This window comes from Ovis aries, chromosome Y (assembly GCF_016772045.2).
Source record: "Ovis aries strain OAR_USU_Benz2616 breed Rambouillet chromosome Y, ARS-UI_Ramb_v3.0, whole genome shotgun sequence".
Classification (NCBI taxonomy): domain Eukaryota; kingdom Metazoa; phylum Chordata; class Mammalia; order Artiodactyla; family Bovidae; genus Ovis; species Ovis aries.
The window spans coordinates 17,487,256-17,513,669 of NC_082741.1; the positions used below are offsets into that span (position 1 = coordinate 17,487,256).

Genomic DNA, 26,414 nt, shown 5'->3' on the forward strand with positions numbered 1-26,414 from the left:
TGGTAAGCACCCAATTTTCTTTGTCCTGGTTATTTTCTTTCACTTGCTCATTGATCATGTCACATTTCACTTGTAAATCTGTGACTTTTGTAGTTCACACGTTCAGACAGTGCTTTCTCAAACTTAAAAGCCAACAGTGGGTGGTCACTGCTGAACCACAGAAGGGGACTGGTTACCCTCCCTCCCTCTCTGAACAAATGTGAATGCTGCACAGGCTGCAATCCCAGGCACAGAGGCACAGAGGGTGACCCACAGCACCTTGGACACCCAGATACAAGGGCCATTACTCCTGTGGCAGCTTGGAAAACAGGGGATGCTCTGCTGTCATGAGGAAATCTCCTGAAACTTTTTCGAATTCATGCCAGTGAGATGCCAAGGAGAACACTTCGTTAAGCCCATGACTGACGGGTGCTGGAGACATGCACCTATGCTCATTGACCCTATTGAGGCTGTTTCAAAGTGGTTCTGTTTTCCATGTGAGAATACATCCCAGCCTGCCCAGTCGCCCAAGCCTGTGGGGCTGCAAACAGCAAGAGAATCAAGCTAAGCCATCCATCCTCTAGACCTGATACCCACTATATGTGTTCCGCAAAGAGTAAAAAGAGTGATGTTTCAAACTGTAAGGCTATGCAGGTAGCAGGTGCTTATGCTGAAGTGGTCATCCATCTCTGAACCCTCACAAAAAAGGCAAGAGTTGCTCGTGCTCATGGCAAGGTCAGGGAAACGATGCCCGGCACTCGAGAAGCATGGAAAGGCCTTTGTAGCTGCGTGTCCAAGGGGCTGTGTGTCATCCACTGTGGCTTTATGTCTGGGATTTCAGCCTGTTCTGTGTTTCTTCTCCTATGCACCATCACTGGTGGCCCCCAGGCACTTTATTCCTGCCTCTCCTTTCAGCCAGGCATCCTGGGTGCACTGGGATTCCAGTTAGAACTTGCTCACTCAGTGAGAAAACAGGGATTGATACCCTGGCTCCTTGCCTCTCCTGGCTAGTCTATGTACCTTTTTCTATGACCTTCATGTTTTTGCTATCCAACGTCCATCACCTGGCTAGGTCAATTTCAATAGCTCATAATCACAAGCATACTGGCAGCAATTCTATGCACACATGTACACATGCATGCACGTTTACCCACTAACATACCTGAGAGATAACTTGCACATATGCAGAAGCACAAGCTTTCTTCTCTAGGAACTTCAGTTTTGGTAAGTATCCAGATTTCTTTGTCCTGGTTATTTTCTTTCACATGCTCATCGATCATGTCAGATTTCTAAGTCTGTGATTTATCCTCAAAGGTTACAAAATTTTGGTATTTGTTAGTGATAGGGACCAATCTGCAGAGCATCAGGGTGGGTTAGAAGTGCCTGCTCTGGACAGCTGAGTGACATGCGCCTGTGTTATCCATTCTCCCATCACATTGGACAGCTTCACAGTACCAGTCATGTTGGCCTGATCCATTGCCTGTGCATTCCTTCAGAGGAACAGAAAACAAGGACATCTGGGCTCAGCTGACTTGGAGAACCACTTTCTCGGTCATTCCTTGTCAATGCTGTGCCCCTGTTGCTAGCCTACCACTACTTAGGGCCCACATCATTCTGAGTGAAGCCCCCTGTTTTTCCTATCTGTGCAGCTTTCTGTGTGCACCTATCTACCTTTGCCCCCAAGCACCCCTGAGGCATCCAGCTACAAGAGTCTCTTTTCAGTTCCGTGACTCCACCCAAACCCATCTAACCCAAACCCCCACACACTCACCCAGCCATATCCCCACCCTAGCCCCACTCTAATGCCCCTCCCCCATCTGTCCGGTGGGCATGGCCACAGGCACTGCCCCTCCATTTCCCTCCCTGCCTCTTAAAATAAGCACATTTTGGACTTCTTGGTAGACCCCACTTGAGACACCAAGATCTGGTGTGATTTGCTCTGGGAGGAAACAGGATCTGGGAATGGTTGAGCTGCATGGTTTTCGGACACCGCTTAGTCACTGCTTCTCTCGCATCAGCGTTCAGCAGGGACCACGTGGTAAGGTGAGGCTGCACAAACCATGAGTTTCTGCCTTGGGTCCCCTGCTTTCCCACAAGGTTATCTTGAGCTAGTCAGTGGTTTGCAGCTATGCCACTGTTCTGTTCCCCGGCATCTTGTCAGCTCACCTCCTTGGTTAGGTTCAGAGGCGTGGCCTAGGTTAGATGCTGTCAAAGGGGACTTCTAGCTGGGAGTCCGCATAGTGGGTTCAGGTGTGATACTCTTGGTAATTCTTTCCAAGAGAGTGATGTCTTAGCTCAGGTGATGACAGATAACTAGGCAAGGAGGACATTGGTTCATCAGGCTTGAGATTTGAAGTCTGAAGCTCTGTCTCTCCCTCCCACCTGCTGCTTCTGTCCTGATCTGTTTTAGGCTCCAGGTGAGCTGAGGGAAGTACGTGGTTCTTGAGATGACAAGGAGGTATTAGGAGGGGAAATTGTGGCTCCTAAGCAGTCCAGAGAAGATACAAAATCAAATGAGCACCATTGGTGAAGTGGCTTCAATCTCTCTAAGTCCAAATTACAATTATTATTTTCCTCTAAGACTTCTGAATACATAGGAAATCCTCAGTAACACGTTATCAGACTGCCTTGAACACAGTGATAAAAGCTGAGAGGATGCAGTCTAGTCTGACTGTACGAATGAGTTGCATTGATTCCCTTTTTGGCAGCTGCAAACTCCAAGCATTAGGAATAAATATGTTCAAAGAGAAACTAGAAGACAGAAAGAAGAAAGAAAGAAAAAAGAAGAAGGAAAGAATTGTAAGTGGTGATGGATGGTTTGTGGTCCCCGAATATCTGGGGGATATTCACCCAGCGATTGTGTGTAACTCCTGGGACCCACTAGCCCATGTCCACTGTAATCAACCTGTCATTGAATTCATCTAGTCGTGTCCTGTAAAAACATCTTAATTCCTGTTAACCAAATACTAGTAAGTTGAAATAGGCAAATAACAGTTGTTTACTGTTTGTTTCCCTCATTGACAATAGTTCATTATTTTGTGCAGGGGGAGGTCATGTACGACCTCCCCCCCCAGAAGACCCCCTGTCTTCCCGTCAAGAAGGTGAGAGGCCAGCTCCAAGCCAGTGAGATGCCCCGTGTTCTGGTGAACCAGGCCTCTCCTCCCCACATCCCTCTGCCCTCCACCTCTGCCCCTGGGACTGACTGCCTTGTCTCTCTCCAGGTTCCTGAAGACCCCTCTGGAGACCCTGTCAATCACCAACTGCCTGATTTTGGAGTGAGATCTGATGTATCTGTCGCAGTGCTCGAGTGTCAGCCTGCTGAAGGACCTGGGCATTGGCGGGGTCAAACCTGACCAGCCTCAGTTTGGAGCCCCTGAAGGTCCTGGTTGATAGGACTTCCGTCACCCTGCAGGACCTGGACTTGGGTGAATGTGGCCTCATGAACTCCCAGTTGACTGCCTTCCTCCCCTCCCTGAGCACCTGCTCCCAGCTCACCACCTTCAGATTCTGTGGCAACCCCATCTCCATGGCCATGCTGGAGAGCCTGCTGCACCACACCGTGGGGCTGAGTAAGCTGAGCCTCATGCTGTACCCTGCACCCATAGAGAGCTATGAGGATGTGCACAGCAACCTGCACCTGAGCCTCCTGGTTTAGCAGCACACCCAGCTCAAGCAGCTCCTATGCAAGTCCGGGCAGCCCAGCATGGTCTGGTTCAGCACCAATGCCTGTTCACACTGTGGTCACCAGATCTTCTATGACACTGAGCCTATTCTGTGCCCCTGCTACATGCTTGCCTAGCCTCACGAGTTGCAGGCTTTGTCCCCAGCACTGGGACACTGCCACCCAGAGCTCAGTGCATCTAGAAGGAACAAAAACCACAGTTTCAGACAATTGTTCAGTGCATTCAGCAAAAGGAAAGGTGATTTAGAGTAGGCTGTGGGGGGTGGGAGGGGGAGTTGGTGGGATTTTTGGAGAGATGTATTCCTACAAAGTTAGAAATGTGAATCTGAATTTTGGAGGAGGAGTTTTGGGCTTGGGATGTTGATGGTGTCATTACCGCTCTGTTGGACTGTTCCAAAGAAATAAAGGAAGCTTCAGTGACAATCATTTGGTGTCCTCTGTGATCTGTGATGATGATTCTCCCCTTTAAACACACGATTCTCCTGTTAGTGGTTAAATAAAAGGGCCTGAGACTCTCCTCTTAGTGGTTAAATAAAAGGGCCTGAGCGTGAGTGGAGCCTAGATGCTCTCTAATAGGCAAGGATTGGCTACAGGAGTTCAGGGCACCATTTACCCACTCTCTGTAGTTCTCATTTCCAGGGCATCCACCTCCTCACTGATTTCTGAGGCTGTTCAATCTGTCGTCACGTACAAGGGGTGTCCTCAGGGCCTGGAATGAACTAAGTGTCCAAGAGTGAGCACTGCTGGAGGGAACCTTCTTGAAAGGGAACCTTATACACAATGGAGTATTACTCAGCCGTAAAAAAGAATTCATTTGAATCAGTTCTGATGAGATGGATGAAACTGGAGCCGATTATACAGAGTGAAGTAAGCCATTAAGAAAAACACCAATACAGTATACTAACACATATATATGGAATTTAGGAAGATGGCAATGACGACCCTGTATGCAAGACAGGGAAAGAGACACAGGTGTATAACGGACTTTTGGACTCAGAGGGAGAGGGAGAGGGAGTGGGTGGGATGATTTGGGAGAATGACATTCTAACATGTATACTATCATGTAAGAATTGAATCGCCAGTCTATGTCTGACGCAGGATACAGCATGCTTGGGGCTGGTGCATGGGAATGACCCAGAGAGATGTTATGGGGAGGGAGGTGGGAGGGGGGTTCATGTTTGGGAACGCATGTAAGAATTAAAGATATTAAAATTTAAAAAATAAAAAAAAAATTAAAAAATAAAAAAAAAGGGAACCTTGCTTCTAACCCCACACAGGCCCTCGACTTGAGCATTTTCCCCAGTGGACTCAGGGAATGCAAAGCCTCCATCTCAGACCCTGGGCAGTACCAAGACAGGCTCATTGTGAAAAATCAGGTGCAGAGTCCTGGGCAATATTCACCCATAGACCATCTTGAGCCTCTGGGACCCACCAGCCTGTGCCCAGTTTCCCACTGCTCAGCCAGACCTGACTCTTTGGGACTCCATGGACTGTAGCCTGCCAGGCTTCTCTGCCCATGGAATTCTACAGGTGAGAATACTGAAGTGGGTAGCCGTTCTCTTTTCCAGGAAATCTTCCCAACCTAGGAATTGAACTTGGGTCTCCTCCATTGCAGACATATTCTTTACCATCTGAGCAGCCAGGGAAGCCTCCAGTTTCTAAGAGACAACCCAACATCCCTGAATCCATTGTCTAAATGTGTGTTTATGTCACTCATATCCCCACAGGTTTTATATTGTTTTTACATTAATAAAAACTTTCACATATAATTATTTATTCAAAGCTTGATGGAAATCTATTCCCAATCATCAAAAAATGTCACTTCTGTGTTCAGTATTTCAGTGTTGAGTGTAACTTGGCATTTTTCTCCTTGGTGTCATTCATCTGTAACTTAAAAACAAACAAACCAAAAATAACTCAATCTTTAAGTTTTTACCTTAAGCCACATGGTAAAAATAAAATTTCCGCAAAATCCTGGTTCTCTGCCAACCTGGCTGCACTAAGGCTTTTAACTAATTCTGTTTGCCCACTAGAGCTCTTTGCTGAGAGCAAGTCCTCTAAGAGTCAGAGAAGAATTAGCACCTAAACAAAATAATAGCACTCCTTCAGAGGGGAGTTCTCCAAATATACCACTTTTTGTGACCGAAGGAGCTGGAACCTGCATCAACCAGCAACATTTTGATCTAGGAATGTCCTGGAAATTAGCATCACCTTGATTTGCGCTTTCCTGGTGGCTTAGATGGTAAGAAATCTAACATTCAATGCAGGAGACACAAGCTTAGTCCTTGAATCAGGAAGATCCCCTGGAGAAGGGAGTGGCTACCCACTCCAGTATTCTTTCTTGGATAATTCCACAGAGGAGCCTGTTAGGTTAGAGTACATGGAGTCACAAAGAATCAGACAGAACAGATTAACACTTTCATTTAATCTTTAATCGTGTGAGTAAGGAGGCAGTGCAAGTCATCATTGATTGAGTTTTTCAGTGTGCCATGGTCCCTTATATTTTGGTCCCTCTATGTCCCACCCTTACATTTAAGCTGGAAAACCATCCTTTTATGATTTCTTACTCAGGGAATTAGAACTGAGGGCAGAAGCAGCAGGAAGCCAGATCCTCTGCACTGATTAGGTAAGGATGAAGGAGGAGAGTGAACAAGCAGGTTTAAAACTATGTACTAAAAAAAAAAAAAAAAAAAAACTAAGATCATGGTATCTAGCCCTATTACTCCATGGCAAATAGAAGGGAAAAGGTGGAAGTACTAACAGATTTCCACTTCTTGGGCTGTACAATTACTGCAATGGTGATTGCAACCATGAAATCAAAAGACAGTTGCTTCTTGGCAGGAAAGCTATGACAAACCTAGACAGCGTGTTGAAAAGCAGAGACATTACTCTGCCAACAAAGGTCTGTATATTCAAGGCTATGGTCTTCCAAGTGGTCATGTACAGTTGTGAGAGCTGGACCACAAAGAAGGCAAAGCACCAAAGAATTGTTGCCTTCAAGTTGAGGTGCTGGTGAAGACTCCTGAAAGTCCTTTGGACAGCAAGGAAATCAAAGCAGTCAATCTTAAGGGAGATCAACCCTGAATACATGTTAGAAGTATTGATGCTGAAGCTGAAGGTCCACTATATTGGTCATGTGATGTGAGCAGCTGACTCACTGGAAAATTCCCTGATGCTGGGCAAGATTGAGGGCAGGAGGAGAAGAGGGTGACAGAGAATGAGATGGCTGGATGGCATCACCAATGCAATAGACATGCACTTGGGGGCAAACTTCAGGAAATGGTGAGGGACAGGGAGGTCTGGCATGCTGTGGCCCATGGGGTTGCAGATACAACTAGGCAAATGAACAACAACTGTCTCTTGGGACAAAGCTGTTCCAAGGAGAGTAGACGAATAGGTTTGTGAGAACAATGGAAGAGCCAAGCTCTCCCCTAGAGATGGAGGAAGTGGGTAGAGGCTGGCCACCTGGATTAGTGCTCTCTTGAAAGATGTGCCTTCTGGCCACCTTGTAGAGTCCACTTCTCACATAGCTCTGATCTGTAAGTCCCCAGACGTCAGCCTGTGTCCCAAGGGCCTGATCTCCTCCTGGGTACCAGATTCTCAGTTAGTGTGAGATGCTCAGCCCTGTTGGGAGACACTCACGCTGACCATATGTCACTCCACAGCCACAAGCCCTAGGGAACTTCCTCCTTGACCACAGCAATGGACCTGGGCTGGAGTTGGCTTTGGGGTTGGCAGGAAGGAAAGGTGGGAACAAGTCATGTCTTTCTTTTTTGTTTCTTTTGGTGGCCAGCCAACACAGCTTGCAGGATCTTAGTTCCCCAACTAAGGATAGAACCCATGCCCTCAGCAGTGAAAGTGCAGAGTCCTAACCACTCCAGGACTATAAGAGAGCTCCCAGTAAGTAATTTCTTGAACCTGGCAGATGGCCCAGAAGTCTGACATTGGCTGCACAGAGGCAGGCTATGTCCTGGAAAATCTGGGTGGCTGGGCATTTGCTGAGTCAGCTGTATTGATGTTTGGAAGCCGAGTCATCACCTGCATATCCACTACCTGTTCTTGAGGTGAGCCCTCTCTAGGGACTCCTGATCTAAAGAACACATTAATGTACTAAGTTGCCAACCAGAAATACATGAGACTTAAACAACAGGAAATTCCTTTCTCCCAATTCTGGAGGCTAGAAGTCCAGGATCAAGGTGTTGACAGTGTGTTGTCTCCAGAAATCTCTTTCCTTGATGAGCAGACAGCTGCACTCTCATGTCCTCCTGTTCCTTTATGTCCATGCATCCTTGATGTCTTGTGTGTCTTTTTTATTTTTTTCCTGGCTGTGCTGCTTTTCTTCTGGGTCTTAGTTTCCAGACCAGGGATTGAACTTGGGCCCTTGCTAGTGAAAGATCTGAGCCCTAACCACTGACCTCCCAGGGAATTTCCCTCTCTCTTTTTATATAGAGAACCATCATTGGACTAGGGCCCACCCAAATGACCTCGTTTTAACTTAATCATCTCATTAAAGGTACAATCTACAAATATGGCTACATTCCAAAGTGTTGGGTATTAGGAATTCTACAGATAATTTTTTAATGAATTAATTTATTTGACGGCACCAGGTGTTAGTTGTGGTATATGGGGTCTTCGGTCTTCCTGGCAGCACGTGGGATCTAGTTCCCTGACCACGGACAGAAGCCCTGCCCCCTGCACTGGGAGTGGAGAGTTTTAGCCACTGGCACTTTGGCAAAATCCCCTTAGCATATGGATTTTGCAGGACACAATGAAGCCCAAAACAGGTTTGATGGTAGGGTGATTTGCCTGGCTACACATTTGCACCCTACCTGCTCCTTAGAAATATCTGAGACCTTCAATAACGTTGACTCCCTGGTCCCATTCTTGGAAACATGGATTCTGTGGGAATGAAGTAAGATCGGCAGAATCAACCAGAACATCAGTAGTTTTCAAAAGCTCTCTAGTTCAGTTCAGTTCAGTTCAGTCACTCAGCCATGTCTGAATCTTTGCGACCCCATGAACTGCAGCATGCCAAGGCCTCCCTGTCCATCACCAACTACTAGAGTTCACTCACAATCATGTCCATCTGCCAGGGTCCAGTCCCAGTGGATCCAGGGTATTTGAAGCGGGGATGGCATTGTTGAGGAAAGACTTATTTATTATTAATATAAGATTAGATTAGGAAGAAATAGTGTAGTAGGAAGATTAAGTGGAGAGAAAAGGCTGATTAACTTGGGTTACGTGGAAGACCAATAAAATTCCAGACAAGGAACTTGCACCACCTATGTTAAGGCACTGGTGTCCGTTTGAATATCGGAGAGTGCCCCGCCTTGGGCTCTCTCTCTTACTGATCTTAGAAGCTGGGACAAATAAGTGGACATGATGAGACTCCCTGCTCCAGATGGGAATTCAGCTGGAAAAAGAAAAGAATGACATGGGGAAGCTCAGCACCGGTGCAAGACTCCAAAAACTATTTTTCAAAATCAATTTATATACACCAAGTTGTACATAAAGAAATAGAGTTATGCAGGGGCAGCAGTCCTGACCCTCATTGAGACAAGGCTTTCTTTTTTGCATATCCTCCCGTATACAAAAGGTCTCAGGTGGTTTACCTTATCTTCTGGCCAAGAGGCTTGTTAACATTTTTATGGCTCTCTTCCTGGATAATTGTTCAGAAAACTCCTTTTCCCTAGAAGTGTTTTTTCTATACTCTGCATCACCCTCAAAGTACAAAAAAAGATAGATTCCTATAGAACAAAGGTGCAGTGGGTTATAACAAAGAAAGTACTTAACTCAAAGATCTAGTGTTGCTAATACCAGGTCTGCTACCTGTTTTTCTAGATACCAACTATACCTGAAAATAAAAGATATGAAAATTTGGCAGCAAGTATTGGCTCAACAAATGCAACCTTTAATCAGTCCTATTCTAATGATTTTGACTCCTCAGAAGCTTCAGCATTCCTAGGGTGTTTTAAGCTTCCTGTGCCTCCCGCAGTCGCAGTTGGGAGGCCTCAAACAATCACATGTGCAGCTGTATGAGTCCTGCAGGCAGGCTAAAAAGCCATCAGAGGGGTTTTTGGATTGAAACACTCATATTATGCCCAGGAGATTTATTATCTAAAGGCTCTAATTTTTTCCAGAAAAAGGTGGTGGGGGTCAGTCCCCTGTTAATGACAGAAGAGTAGGTGGAAAGCATAACATAGTGAAGCAGGTAGATTCTGGTCTTTGAGGGTGGATGCTCAGGAATTTCCAGGGGGAATCCCTGAAGCCAAACACATCCTTGAGTTTTGTCAGGCTTCCTTCCGCATAACCTTGTCACGGGTGGGATTCCTCACGCTGGATCCCAATATCCATCAAGTCAATGATACCATCCAGCCATCTCATCCTCTGGCATCCCTTCTCCTCCTACCCCCAATCCCTTCCAGCATCAGAGTCTTTTCCAATGAGTCAACTGTTTGCACCAGGTGGCCTAAGTAATGCAGTTTCAGATTTAGCATCATTCCTTCCAAAGAAATCCCAGGGCTGATCTTCAGAATGGACTTGTTGGATCTCCTTGCAGTCCAAGGGACTCTCAAGAGTCTTCTCCAACACTACAATTCAAAAGCATCAATTCATTGGTGCTCTGCCTTCTTCACAGTCCAACTCTCACATCCATACATGACCACAGGAAAACCATAGCCTTGACTAGACGGATCTTAGTCGGCACAGTAATGTCTCTGCTTTTGAATATACTATCTAGGTGGGTTGTAACTTTGATTCCAAGGAGAAAGCATGTTTTAATTTCATGGCTGCAACCACCATCTGCAGTGATTTTCGAGCCCCGTAAAATAAAATCTGACACTGTTTCCACTGTTACTCACTGTCAAAAATGGACACTTTAAGCAGCCTGGGCAACACCTGCAGCTTGTAAGAAACTCAGACTCTCAGACCCCACCCACACCTGTTGGATGAGAATGTGTTTTTGCATAAAACACATGGGCAATTCCTTAGATTCACTGAGGGTTAATAAACACAGCCCAGGAGATTTGAAAGTGTGGCCCAAACTGAGAAGTTTGGATCCAGATCTCTGAGCTTTGCTTATACCTAACCTCCTTCAATATGAAGGATATCCAGAAGCCCCGAAAGAGGGTGTGGAGGGCCTAAAATCTCTGAAGGGTGGTGGGGAGGATGAAGCTCCGAGCTCGAGCTACAACATCCGATTGGTTTATTTAATTACCAATAACCTGCTCCTTCAAAGGCAGGTGCTCAGTGTGTTACATGAAGGAAAAAATGATTTCCTGACCCTCAACACTTAGGGTCTCCTGAAGGAGTAGATTCTTGGGTATTTTAAGTATGTTATTGTTGCTTGGGCTCCCAGTTGTGCCTCAGCTGGTAAAGAATCTGACTGCAATGTGGGAGGCCTGGGTTTGATCCCTGGATTGGGAAGATCCCCTGGAGACAGGAAAGGCTACCCACACCAGTATTCTAGCCTGGAGGATTCCATGGACTGCATATCGTCCACGCAGTCACAAAGGGTTGGACACAACTGAGCAACTCTTACTTTCATTGTTGCGGTTTAGTTGCTAAGTTGTGTCTGAGTCTTTTGTGACCCCATAGACTGTAGCCTGTCAGGCTTCTCTGTCCATGGGATTTCTCAGTCAAGAATACTGGAGTGGTTCCCATTTCTTCCTCCAGGAGATCTTTCCGACCCTGAGACTGAACCCAGGTTTCCTGCATTAACAGGTGGATTCTTTACTGCTGAGCCACCAGAGATCAATCTTTCCCAAAGTGTTGGATGACTTTACACCCTGGGATTCACTTCACTTCAGAATCAAATGAGGCAAACATTGAACTTTCAGATTCCCAGGCCACCTCCTAGGATAATTTGTTTCTTAGGTGTGATATGCAGCCCTGGAATCTCTATGTTTAATAATGTCCCAGGTAATTCTGAGATTTGATCAATCTTTAGAAGTATATGAAAGTGAAAGTGTTAGTCATCCAGTTGTGTTTGACTCTTTGCAAACCCATGGATAGTACCTCACCAGGCTCCTCGGTTCATGGAATTCTCCAGGCAAGCATACCTGGAGTGGATAGCCATTGCCTTCTCCAGGAGATCTTCCTGACCCAGGGATTAAACCCTGGTCTCCTGTACTGCAGGCAGATTTTTTACTCTCTGAGCCGTCAGGGAAGCCTAGAAGCATAAATAGGTAGTCAAAATGTTTCTTCCTTTCCCCTAAGTTTTCAAACATTTTAAAACTGACATCCAAAATATTTTCATTTTTAGTGTAAACACTGCAAAGAATTTACCTTCTGACATACAATTAAAAAAAAAAAAAAGAAGAGAAAAAACCTTTAAGTAAATCAAACTTGGAATTCCCTGGCAAACCATTAGTTAGTGCTCAATGCTTTCATCCTGGCTACCTGGGTTCAGTCCCTGGTCAGGAAAATTAGCTCCTGCAGGAAGTCTCATGGTGTGTCCATAAATAAATAAAATTGTTAATATCATGCTTTCAAATATATCCAGAAGAATGTAAAGAGCATAGAGCTTTAAAAAATATTGAGTTTTATTCATTTATTTGGCTGCTTTGGGTCTTGATCATGGCATGCAGGATCCTTTGTCCATTCTACTGCCCTGTGGCATGTGGGATCTTACCCATCACATATTAAACCCACATTCCCTGCATTGGAAGGTAGATTCTCAACCACTGGACCGCCAGAGAAGTCCCTAGCCTTGGGTTCTGATACTCACTAACATTGGAGAAGGACATGGCAACCCACTCCAGCATTTTTCCCTGGATATTCAATAGACAGAGGAGCCTGGCTGGCTACAGTAGATGGGGTTGTAAAAACTCAGACACAGCTGAGCAACTAGGCACAGCACTGACCATCAAGCTTGTTAAAAGAGTATAAAATGAGCTCTTTCTAATTTTTTTTTCTTTTTCCCCTTCTTCACTGAGACGTACTGGACATATATTCTGTAAATTTAAGGGGGACACCTTTTGATTTGATAAGAACAGTATTTTTTCTTATATCTGGTTATAGCACTTGAGATTACGTTCATTAGCAAACATCATTTTTGTTCTAATTCAGTGACTCTGTTACCTTATAATGAATGAAAATACACATATTTCTTCTCTGAAACCCTTCCTTTCACCACAAATCTGTGTGCACAGGGCTGTAAAGTCAGTGGGAGGGAAAGCTTGAGATATAATCTAGGTGCTGCAAAGGAGGACAGAGAAGAGGGGGAGTAAAGGAGGAAGGGAGAAGGAGGGGGACCAGGGTGTGACCTGACACCCCTAACGTGGTTTTAAGAAGGCATGTGTCCCTGCCTAGAAAAAACTCCTGGGGTTCAGCATACACAGTGAGGACCCTGGGAATCCAGTGGGTGCTGAGTCTTCCAAGCGCAGATTACTTGGGAGTAAGCTTGCTTCCTGCCCTTCTCACCATGCCTCGCCCCCCAACCCACCCCCTTGCCCTTGGAAGAGGACAGGGGCTAACTGTTTGCAGCTGGAGGATTTTCTGGCATTGGAAGAGAACCCTTGAGTTTTTAGGTTCCTGACACCAGCCCATGCCCTGTTGGAATAGCTGTGTGGATCACCTTCCCCTTCCCTTAAGCTGTTGAACCCCAAATAACTAAAGATGCAGATAAATTGGAGATAAGGTGCTGGGCTTCTGGATGCCAGAGATACAAGTGGGGACTCTCACCACACTGAGACCTGGAAAATAGCCCCTGGGAGAAGCCCTGAAGCCCGACCCACATACTTTCCTCTCTCTAACAATTTGGAAGAAATGTTTCTAGTTGATAGATCCTATGGGGAAAAACTGGTTCAGAAACATGACTGAAGCCCAGTTTGGGTACTATGGATTGGACTAGAATGGACTTTAAAAGGCTTGGAATGTCCTGATGCCGCCTCACTGGGAAAAGGCTTTTGGAGAGCCAGGTAGGAGTTTCACGGACACTGGACACAGGAAGCGGTGCTGCTATTCCCAGAGAAATCTTTCTGGGACGTGGAGACAAAGACACTCCAGCTTCACCCTCCACTTGGTCTCAGAGTAGGAAGTGTTTAGCTGCACTGAGTCAATTGGACTTCAGGAGCTGGTGAGTAATGGGGTTTGTAATGCTTCATTTTGTTCTCTGCAGCCATGAGTCTTCAATATTTCTTTGTAAAGGGCTAGAGAGTAAGTAGGTATAAAGGACCATGTGGTCTCTCCCATTAGCAGGGTGAAATAACCTCAAACAGTGGCAAATGATCACAGCTGTGTTCCAAAAAAACTTTATTTGTGACACTGAAATTTAAATATATAATTTTCATGTCACAAAATTTTACTTTGTTTCCCCCCAAATTTAAAAAAAAAAGTAAAAATATTAAACTTATTTTTAGAAGTAAAAACAAAACAAAACAAAACACTAAAACATAAAAATCACTATTTGGATTCTGCTTATGCAACATAGAAATTTTCTTTAAATCTAGGATGACATCAGCTGTAAGATATAGCATTATTTCTTTTATTTTTGGCCACATCCAGTGGCAAGTGATATCACAGGTCCCTGACCAGTGATTGGAGCCGTGCACCTGGCCTGGAAGTGAGTAGTCTTAAATACTGGATTACCAAGGAAGTCCCACAGCATTATTTTTCATACCACTATAAAGCATATATTTATATACATATGTAGGTGTGTGTGTTCAGTTTCTTCAGTCATTCTTGACTCTTTGCAACCCTATGGACTCTAGCCTACCAGTTTCCTCTGTCCATACAATTCTTCAGGCAGGAATACTGCAGTGGGTTGCATGCCCTCCTCCAGGCGGTCTTCCTGACCCAGAGATGGAACCTGCATCTCTTAGATCTTCTGCATTAGCAGGAGGGACCTTTACCACTAGGGCCATCATTTACACACAAGCAAACAAACTATGATATGCTACTGATGAAATGTGATCTGGTATCAGAAATGGTCAAATGTAAACTTTAGAATGTCCCTTCATGTCAATTAAACATGTTAATGGCATGGAAGCTATCAACAAATGTATTATATGGAGAGAAATTTGGTTACAAACATTTTATTTCAATGAGTACAACCCCCCCCCCGCTCCCCCCCCCCCCCCCCGTCAGCATCCAGCTACATATTGGCTGAGTTTCTCCCTTCATGATAGTTTTAATTCATTAAGATTTGGAAATCATTAAATGCTTGGAGAAAATGCTTCTCAGCCTTTTGGCTAAGATCAAGTGTAAGTACCTGGGGAGCCAGGAATGGGTGGGCTGAGCATGTGGTACAGATAAATGATTGTTTAAAAACAGTTACTGTTTATTTATGCAGCAGACATGTAGCACTGACAGACACCCCATGTTGTTCTAGAAACCAAAATACAGTAACCCAATAGGTCCGGAGGTGAATATGGCATGTGAGTTGTGGGGGAGGCTGTGATTTCAGACATCATGGTCAGGAAAGCCTGGCAGAGAAACTGTGGACCGAGGCAGCTCAGGAGTTGGGTGCTGGTACTTGAGACAGCATCCAAGGCAGGGGGAGCAGTAGAAGTCATGAGAAGTCCCCTCCCTCCCTCCTCGGTACCCTTGGGAGATTGGGTCTAGGAACCCTGCACCTGCAGATACCAAAATCCAGGGGTGCTCAAGTCCATTATATAAAATGGTGCAGTCTTTGCATGTAACTTAAGAGGATGATCCCACATGCTTTAAATCATCTCCACATTCCTTATAATACCTAATACAATGTTGATGCTGGGTAAATAGTTTCAAGTACAATGTAAATGCTCTCTCTGTCTCTCTCTCTCTCCCAGGTTGCCAGCATGATTCAGGTTCACGTTTTGCTATTAGAACTTGCTGGGATTTAAATATATATATATATTTGATTCATGTATAGAGTATGGTGCCTTCTGGACTCAGAGAGTGGAGGGAGTGAGAGGCACCCCCAAGGGTCAGTTGAGGGCTCATTTGGACAGTTTCTGTTGGTCAGCATTTCTGAATAGACTGTAGATCTATAAGCAAACTGGTGCCTACCAGCTCTCCTGCAGAGTTTAACTGGAGCACTGGGGCCACCATGGGGAGACAAGGCAAAAGTGGTGGCTGGAGAAGGAAGTATAAAATAGTCATGTCATTTAACTGAGTTTGAGATGTTTCCTTATGTCTAAGGAGTTTAACAGTAATCTCAATGTTTCAGCCAATGATTAAATCAGGTACAGATTTTGTCTTTTGAAAGAAATATAATCATCACCACTTATTGGTAGAGAATAAGTTTTAAGACACCCAGATATCTGTAACCTCACATAATATCAAACCCTATATACGTAATGGTTCTTCTATACAAACACACCTGTGATGCAGTTTATTTTATAAAAGCACAGTAAGAGATTGGCAACGGCCTAATAATAACAAGAAAGTGAAAGTGAAGTCACTCAGTCGTGCCCAATTCTTTACCACCTCATGGACTGCAGCTTACTATGCTCCTCTGTCCATGGGATTTCCCAGGCAAGAATTCTGGAGTAGGTTGTCATTTCCTTCTTCAGAGGGTATTCCTCAGCCAGGGATGATACCCAGGTCTCCCGAATTGTAGTCAGACACTTTACCATCTGAACCACCAGGAAAGGTGTAATAATAACATAGACCAATTAAAACAATATACTTTCATAAAAGTTCTGTGAATGTAGTCACTATGTAAAATATATTACTGTACTCATTGAGTGATTTTTTGTTTTCACCCTAACTAAACACTAAGCTCTGTGGCCATAACTTTTGCAGTTTGAGGTTTGACAGCAATACTAACCCGGATTTATTTTCTCTTCTTCACATTCACCACAGATATTAACAACCTTAGCATACAATTTTTTTTCTTTCTTTTTATATAAAGTTGAGAACTTCCATCTTTTCACTTAAGGGTAGCATTCAATGGATTCTCTCAGGCATATCTAAATGGCCAGCATCACTCCACTTAGGGTTTGGGGACATTATAGAGTAAAATAAGGGTGACTGGGTCACAAGCCCTGTGACATCTCAACAGTTATTGTGGTAAACAAGTGACAAACAGGTGGATGTACAGGACTAAGGAATGATTCACATTCTGGACAGAAGGAAGCATGGTGATGAGAGATTCCAATCACACTCCTCAGAATTACCTGCAGTTTAAAACGTATGAGTTATATATTTCTGGAGTTTTCCATTTAATATTCTCAGTGAACAACTGAGGGTTAACTGAAGCCAGAGAAAGTGACACCTGAGATCAGAGGGGATGACCTTGTCTGGTGATTGCTTTTAGGTGGGAAAAACACTAGAAGGGGCCACTTGAAGAAAAAGTGGTTGCAAAATACCCCATCTCTTCCCGTGTGAGGAAGCACAACACCAACACAACCCAAGAAAAAGACCGCCATGTCCAAGTACAGAGATGAGGACAATGATGATGCTGAAATCATCTTTGTTGGAGTGGAGCATGTCAATGGGAATGCTGAAACCCTCTTTGTCAGAGTGATTTCAAGTTCAAAGCCAGTGATTTCTGACATTATGAACAGAGTGACCAGGGACTCATCTTCAAGAAGAAAGAAGGGCCACGTGAGTCCACATCCCTCCTGCACATTTCAACCTGCAAATCTCAGGACCTCAGGATCAGAGCCAGCTGCCATATCACCAGAATCTCAGTCTGTATGGGGAGGAAGAGGCAGTTCTATTATTTCTGAGCCTTCGTCTAAACCTGATTATAAAAGGAACTCTCCAGAAGCTGTCGTTCACAATTCAGAATTGCTCTCACTGCAGCCTCACTGTCTCTCTGGAGCTATTCTCTCATTAGGAGGCAAGGATGAAAGCTCTCTTAATACAAAGTGATGTCCCACTTCAGATGTGAAATTTAAAAGTGGGAATCCCCAAAGACCCAAACTCGGTGATGGAATCCAAGGGGGACCTGTCTCCACCATGGCCCCTTCAGGTATCTCTCCTACAGAGAACATGATTATGACCTTGGAAGATTCGCCAACCTCACCGAGCCATGTTCATGCTGGTGCATCATTTTCACGGACTCATGCCAGTGACCAGGTATGCTTCAGTCTTATGGATCCAGAAGGAACACGTAGTTTGTAAGGGCTGGAGAAAATGGACTTTTTGACTCTTGCAAGTGAGAGCAAGACTGTTGATGCCACGATAGGAAATCTGATCATGTTACTTGATGACTTTTACTATGGCAGCATACAAGAGATGGCAGCCAGAACAGAAGACTCACACAGCCTTTAAATGCCTCAGCTGGTTGAGAGTTGTAAAAAATATCAAGTTTATGACCCATGTTGCTGAGGTCCAGCCTCAGCAGAGTCCAGGGATAGCCTCAGGATGGACGACGTCTGCGAATGGAGAAAGATAAAGATAGAGATAAGGAAAAAATGACGTGGGGTGACAAATCTTCAGTGAGCGAGGCCCACTTACTTTATTTTCCTCGGGGCTTTTATACCCTCAGTTATACATACAGCAAGGTGAAAAAAATGAAGAGTCAACTCAACATTCCATCAGTAATAACTTTTATTGACATCGGGTTCCTTCCTGCAAGAGTCTTATTTTTTGTACTTTATCATCTGGCCCAGAGGCCTGTTGATATTTTATGACCTCTTTTTGATAAAGTTTGGTCACCCAGAACAATAATTTTTCCTTAAAATTTTCCTCCTTAAATTCTTAGCCTGTGTCACCGTTAAAGTACAGAGTTACATTTTTATGGATCAAATATTCAGCAGTTTATAGCAAAGAAAGAACTTATTAACTCAAAGTCTAATGTTGCTAACACTAAAGCTATTGCTTGTTATTTCTATATCTTAACTATATGCACTCCCAGGAACATAATGGATAAGGGATGTGAGAACTTGGCAGCAAGCATTGGCTCAAAAATGTTGTCAGAGTCTGGATAAACCTGCCAAGTGAGCTAGAATGGTAACAGGAGATTTGAAACACTCCTTTCATGCCCAGGAGATTTATCAACTAGAGCCCTAAATTAACTCTTTCCAGAGAAAGGTGGACTGGGACAGCCCCAGGTTAATGTCAAAAGAGTTGGTGAAAGACATAAAATAGTAAGAGAGACAGATTCTGGTTTTGAAGTAGATGTTTGAGCAGGTCCAGGGGGTCCATCGAATCCTGAGGCCTTGCTTATCAGGACTCTTAGCATGACCTTGTCATGGGTGGGATGGCCCAGGGAGTCCCCTGAGTCCTGCATAACCTTGTCATGGGTGGGATCTCCCATGCTGGCTCCCGGCACCACGTGAGGAACCATCTGGAGCTTGATAGGCAGAAGGGTGACAGCTGGGAAACCCACACTACCTGCCAGCACTGCCACCGCCATTTTCCCACCTCATTCCCGCTGCAGTGTCACACTGTAAGTGTCCATGCTTCCTGGGAGCCCTCCACGGTCTGTAATATCTGTGAATTGTCCTTCAAAACAGATCAGGTTCTCTTACAGCACATGAAGGACAGTCACAAACCTGGCAAAATGCCCTATCTGTGCCGTGTTTGCAATTACAGATTGTCAACATTTGCCAATGTTAGAGGCAGATTTTAGAACATGGCATGGAAACATGAATAAATTGCTTCGTCTGTTTTGCCACAAAATTTTCAAACTGGTGACATCCTTTGTAAATCACGCTCGAAGGCACTGGAACGGAGGATCTTTCCCTGTTGCAAGTGCTGGCTACAGTGTTTGAACCTGAAGGAAAAGACAGAGCACCAAACCAAGAATCATCAGTCATGCAAAGCCAGAGCAATTGCGAGGGGTGCCTCCTGAAACAGAGGTCATGATCCAAAGTTCAGTTCAGCTGGGACTGAGAGAGACAGCATCCATCATTATGAGGAACACTGACTCCCAAGCTGCACCCAGAAAATTGCAAAGAAGATTGTCTATGAACACAAAATATTCCAGACGTGTTGCAGCAAGGGATCTGGCTAAAAAATTATGTTCTGCTCACCTCCAGAAACTGAAAATAGCCCTATTGAAGTTCAGCCAACTGTACATAAAGACTCTGCCTGGCTTTTGTTGTTCAGTTGTTTAGTCTTGTCTGACTCCTTGCAACCCTATGAATTTCAGTATGCCAGGCTTCCCTGTCCATCACCATCTCCTGAAGCTTGCTCAAACTCATTCCACTGGGTTACTGATGTCATCCAACCATCTCATCTTCTGTCATGCCTCTGCTCCTGCCTTCAATATTTCCCAGTATCAGGTTTTATTTATTTATTTATTTCCAATGAGTTGACTCTTCCCATCAGGAGGCCAATGTATTAGAGCTTCAACATCAGTTCTTCCACTCAATATCCAGGGTTGATTTCCCTTAGGATTGACTAGTTGGATCTCCTTGCAGTCCAAGGGACTCTCAAGAGTCTTCTCCATTCTCCAGCACCACAGTTCATAATGATAAATTCTTCAGCACTCAGTTTTTTTTATGGTGCCTCTCTTCCATCTGTATCTGACTACTGGGAAAAGCATAGCTTTAACTTTATGGTCATTTGTTGGCAAAGTAATATCTCTTTCTTTTAATACACTGTCTAGGTTTGTCACAACTTTCCTTCCAAGAGTGAGCATCTTTTAATTTCATGGCTTCAGTAACCTTCCACAGTTATTTTGGAGCCCAAGAAAATAAAGTCTGGCTTTATTGTAAATGAGATTGTACTTGTTTCATCTCTCTACAATCAAGTAGCTTTGAAATCTCCGTGTTCCTTCCTGGCCACTTTCTTCTCCTCAAAGTAACCACTTCTCTGACCTTTAGCACCAGGGATTCATTTTTCTTTGTTTCAAATTTTAAATAAATAGAATCACACAATAGACTTTCTATTCCCCTGGTCTTGGTGTTTTTTTTAAATAAGTGAGATGCATTCTTATTGTATGTAGGTGTGGAACATTCTTTTTCATTGCTGGGTAGAATTCTCTCTGATGAATGGGCATAGTCTTATATGTCCATTTTACTGTGCCTGAAATTTGAGGGTCTTATTTTGCCTTTGTGAATAAGCTTCCTATGAACCTGTGTGTGTCTTTCATAGTAATTTCTCTAGGATAGCTGTACCTGTATTTCTAGATATGAGATTTTCTGATAATGCTTGTTGTAGTGGTTTAGTTGCTAAGTGGTATTTAACTCTTACAAACCCATAGTCTCTAGCCCACCAAGTTGCACTGTCCATAGGATTTCCAAGGCAAGAATATGATAATGGGTTAGCATTTCCTTCTCCAGAGGACTTTCCTGACCCAGGGTTCAAACCTGGGTCTCCTCCATTGCAGGTAGATGTTAGTGACTGAGCCATTCTAATATACAGGTACAGTCAAATGCTTTTTTCAAAATGATGGAAGCAATGTGTATTTCCACTAACAGTATTGGCATTTCCATTTCTACCAAACACTTGGCACTGTCAGTCTGTTTCATCATATAACTGAGCAGAACCCTGCAGGGCTTTCCCAGGGACAGACCACCCCCCACTCACCCCCCACCAATATACCCTGCCGTCTCTTATTTGTAGGAAAACTTTAGGTCCTTGACCTTCCATGAGTTTCAAAGAACAAATTTAATTAGAAGTTAAAAACTGCAGAATCAAGAAAACCATCAAGTAAGACAAACAGTAATTTGTGGTTGGGCAGTCGTGTTCACTCTTTGCGATCCCATGGACTGCGGCACACCAGGCTTCTCTGTCCTTCACCATCTTCTGGAGTTGGTCAGGTCAACTCCATTGAGTCTGTGGTGCCATCCAACCATCTTATTCTCTGTCATCCCCTTCTCCTCCTGCTTTCAATCTTTTCCAGCATTAGGGTGTATTCTAGTGAGTCAGCTCTTCCCATAATGTGGTCGAACTATCAGAGCTTCACTTTCAGTATCATTCCTTCCAGTGAATATTTAGTGTTGATTTCCTGTAGCACTGACTGGCTTGATCTCGCTGCAGTCCAAGTGACTCTCAAGAGTCTTCACCAACACCATGGTTGAAAATCATCAGTTCTTGCATTCTCAACTGTCTTTATGCTCCAGCTCTCACATCCATACCTGACTAGTGGAAGAACCATAGCCTTGATTACATGGACCTTTTTTCAGCAAAATAATGTCTCTGCTTTTTCATATGCTTTCTAGGTTTGTCACAGCTTTTCTTCCAAGGAGCAAGCATCTTTAATTTTGTGGCTGAAGTCACCATCTGCAGTGATTTTGGAGCTTCGAGAAAATAAAGTTTGTCACTGTTTCCATTGTTTCTTCATCTATTTGCCATGAAGTGATGAGACCTTTGACTGTGTGAACCACAACAAACTCTGGAAAATTCTTAAAGTAGTGGGAATACCAGACCATCTGACCTGCTTCCTGAGAAATCTGTATGGAGGTCAAGAAGAAACAGTTTGAACTGGACATGGAACAAGTGACTGATTCCCAATAGGGAAAGGAGTATGTCAAGATTATATACTGTTCCCCTGCTTATTTACTTTAATGCAGAGTACATCAGTGGGCTTGATTGAGCACAATCTGAAATCAAAATTGCTGGAGAAATAGCAACAACCTCAAATATGTAGATGATGCCACCCTAATGGCAGAAAATGAAGAGCCTCTTGATGATGGCAAAAGAGGCGAGTGAAAAGGCTGGCTTAAAACTCAACTTTCAAAAAAATGAAGATCATGACATCTAGTCCCATCACATTATGGCAAACGCATGATGAAAAAGTGAAAATAACAGCAGACTTCATTTTCTTGGACTCCAAAATCACTGTGGATGGTGAATGTAGCCACAAAATTAAAAGAAGCTAGCTCCTTGGAAGAAAAGCTATGACAAACAAAGATAGCATTAACAACAACAACAACAACAACAAATGCTAAGGCATCACTCTGCTGACCAAAGATCTTATAATCAAAGCTATGGTGGCTCAGACAGTAAGGAATTCACTTGCAATATGAGAGACCTGGTTTCAATCATGGGAAGGACATCCCTATAGCCCAGTGGTAAGACATACCAAAGAGAAACATACCAAACCCATATAGAGAGTCATTCCGGAAAATATCTGTCCCTGAAGGACACCTGAAGACTGTCAAAAGTCATGAAAAACAAGGAAAGTTTAAGAAATCGCTATAGTCCAGATTAAGATAAGGGAGGTATTTGTAGCTTTTTGCTATATATCCTCATGCAGTTCAGTATCCTATATGGGTATATGAAACTGGGAAAGAACATTTGTGGAAAAACTGGTAAAATTTGAATAAAATCTGGGTCTTAACTTACTTAAAGGTACTCTACTGAAAGATGCTGGAATAATTGTGAGGCATAAAGGAAATCATTTCACATACATACATTTTAGACATTGCAAGTATTTTCTTTATATAACACCCACTTCATTTTGACTTCACTGAGACGGAAATCTAAAGTATGGTATACTTAACTGAATGGAAATCTTCAAATTCAAAGGATCAATAATATTTAGATTGTGTGATCTGACTATAATGCAATAATGAGAAATTGACAAATAAACATCTTTTAAAGTGGCATTCACCTGGAAAATATAAATAACTATATTAATACATAATATATATCTCCATGGAATTTCTATGCAAGAATACTGGAACAGATTGCCATTATTTTCTCCAGGGGATCTTCCTGACCTGGGATTGAACCCAGGCCTCTTGTGTCTCTTGCATTGGCTGGAAAGTGATTTACCAGTTGAGTGACCAGGGAAGCCCATACAATATATAATCTTGTTTTTAGAAGGGCATATTAGGATATACTTAGAAGTGAATGATAATGAACAGTCTATTCAGTAAAAATTGTGGGACACAGTTAAATTTTTATGGAGAAACAATGGAAAGAGTAACAGACTTTATTTTCTTGGGGTCCAAAATGATTGTGGATGGTAAATGCAGCCATGAGCTTAAAAGATATGTGGCCCTTGGAAGAAAAGCTACTACAAACTTAGACAGCATATTAAAAAGCAGAGATATTTATTTGCTGACAAAGTCCATCTAGTCACAGCTATGGTTTTTCCTGCAGTGATGTATGGGTGTGACAGCTGGACTGTAAAGAAGGTGGAGTGCTGAAGAATTGATGCTTTTGAACTGTGGTGTTGGATAAGATTCTTGAGAGTCCCTTGGACAGCAAGATCCAACCAATCAATCCTAAGGGATATCAACTCTGAATATTCCCTGGAAGAAATGCTGCTGAATATGACGATCCAATAGTTTGGCCACCTAATGTGAAAAACCAGCTCAGTGGAAAAGGCTTTGATGCTGGGAAAGACTGAGGGCAGGAGAAGTGGGCAGCAAAGGATGAGGTGTTTGGATAGCATCACCAACTCAATGGGCATGAGTTTGAGCAAACTCCAGAAGATAGTGAAGGACAGGAAAGCCTGGTGTGCTGCATGAAGTCCATGGAGTTGCAAAGAGTCCAACATGACTGAGGGACTGTACAACAACAACAAATTAAGGTAAATTTATAGCACTAGATATAAGAGAAATGAGAGGTACAAATAGTTATCTCAAAAAGTTGTAAAGATGAGCAACAGAACAAACTTATAGTGATAAGAAGGGATGAAATTAGTAAAGAATGAAAAATGAATATAATAGAGAAGAAAATAATGTAACAAAACCAAAACTTTATCCTCCCATATGACTACTAGGAGACTTCCAGCAGAACAGGGCATTTAAAAAAACACTCTGTAAAGGGCCAAAAAAGAAATATTTTAGGCTTTGTGAATATGATCATTGGTGATTAAGTTTTCAGCCATAGATAATAACCAAAGAAACTGGCAAGTCCCTGTTCCAGCTTTAAGGATTCCAAAAATTCTTGAATGCTCTAAGGTCACCTATTCCTATTGTTGCCAAAAGACATTTTCTGATCGAATGGGGGTGCCCCTATCTTTTGAATCAACGATGGGGCTTGATTTATGTAGAACCTTATAGGTCCACATGTAACAAGTCGTTTCTCCCTATGCCTTTAGTAATCACTAGGTGACATGCTAATGGATGGGTTCCTCCTTTAGTGAGCTTCGATGGAACAGGTGCCATGCAGCTTGGGTTATGGAAAGCATTAGCTGCTATGGTACCTGTGATTTTATATAGACCTTTAAAAGAACAAAGATACATTGTTTGGGCCTGCGTACATTCTCCATATGCCTTTCCGTTGGCCCGAAATCAGAGTGATTTGGAAGTTCCTGAAGGAGAAACTGTTTACAATGTTATATGTGTGAATTGTTTTATATCAAATTGTGTTGATGGGAATAATGATAATAATGATAAGGCTTTGATAATCATATAGCAACCACCATATTTGATGGTTCCTGTATAATTAGAGGCACAATGGTTGGATGATTATGCATTGAAAGTTTTATATTAACTTGATGGCTTACTTTCTGGACCTAAGAGATTCATTGCAGCTCTCATTGTGGGAATAACTGCCTTGAAGGACATAATTGCATCAGTCACGGTTTCTACTGTTGCCCTGTCAAAAGAAGTGCATACAGCCTCGTTTGTTTATCAACTGTCCAAAAATGTCTCCATAGCTCTTACTAAACAGGAAATTATAGATTAAAAGAAAAAAATAGAAAAGAGGGTCAATGTTTTAGAAAAAGCAGTTCTACTTATGGGGCAAGAATTTACAAACTTAAAAAATTAAATTATCTTTAAGGTGCCATGCTGATTTTAAAATGGATGTGTATTACCCCTATACAAGTGAATCAGTCCATGCATTCTAAAGAACGCATTAAAAATCGTATTTTAGGCATCTGGAATCATTCAGATTTTAGTATTCATATCTCTAAATTACATCAGGATATTCAGGATATGAAGCAGGTGAAGTCTGACTTTTCCTCTCAATGGCTTTCTAATTCCCCCTTTGAAAATCGGGAGGGGAATCTTTCCCATGGATCCTTCTACAGTAATGATTAGTGCAGCCATGTGCTTATATCTGTTAGTTTTTATTTCTGTAATATCTCCGTGCCTTTTCAGAATACTCAGCTGAAATGTTGCTGCTCTATCTACTGAGTTTCATACCTATGCTCTAAAAGGTGAAAAAGGAGGGAGATGTCAGAGGCCACTTTAGGCATTACTGACAAAATAGAGGCACAGCCCTAAATGCCTCCCCCCACTTTTGTTCCGCAGGCACGGACTCAGAATGAAGGAGTTAAGCTTTGTGATTCTGACTTGTTTTTTTTTTTTCTTTCCTCACTTGAGTTGACTGAAGAGAATATTAAGTTGCTTATTGTTTTTGAAAGGAGCATGAGAATACATTAGGCCTTCAGCTGTGCTCAAAGAATAATTCATAAAGTTAAATGCTGACATTTGCCAAAGTCTTTTACAAAAAAGGGTTCCAGGGTGAGCACACAAGCTTCAGCTTGCTTGAAGCCATGGGAGGGATTCCTATCTGAAGCTCTTTTGTGAGGAAAATGTTTATGGTAAAGAAATTCGCTGAATTTAGGGCTTAGGAATAATTAAAATAGTTACAAGCTAAAGATTAAAGGATTGCTGTAATGTTACAATATTCTACTATAGCTTTTAAAAAGTAGGGACTTTAGAGATGTTATTAGCTATAAGTCCTTTCGAAGAAATAGTGAGTTTAGGATAGTAGTGGCAAACAGGACTTAGAAAGATAAGAATTAAACTGAGGAATGTGGTATGCAGCCCAGACATTAGTATGTTACTGCATATTCGCAAGGACACATGAGAAAAATTAGATAAGATAATTGCTGAGGAAGGAACTCTTTTTGAGGGGCAACAGTGATTTTTGGAGAAAAATAAATCTGGTTCAATGGGAACTAAAACTATCAAACCTCTGACCTCATGCTTTTGCAAAAGTATAAAAGAGAATGATAAGC

The 26,414-nt window shown here is 43.0% G+C and overlaps 1 pseudogene; it reads left to right on the forward strand.

Annotated features, from left to right (window-relative positions):
* The first annotated feature begins 1,941 nt into the window (after positions 1-1,941).
* Positions 1,942-24,859, forward strand: LOC132658951 (zinc finger protein 280A-like; annotated as a pseudogene).
* The last annotated feature ends 1,555 nt before the right edge of the window (positions 24,860-26,414 follow it).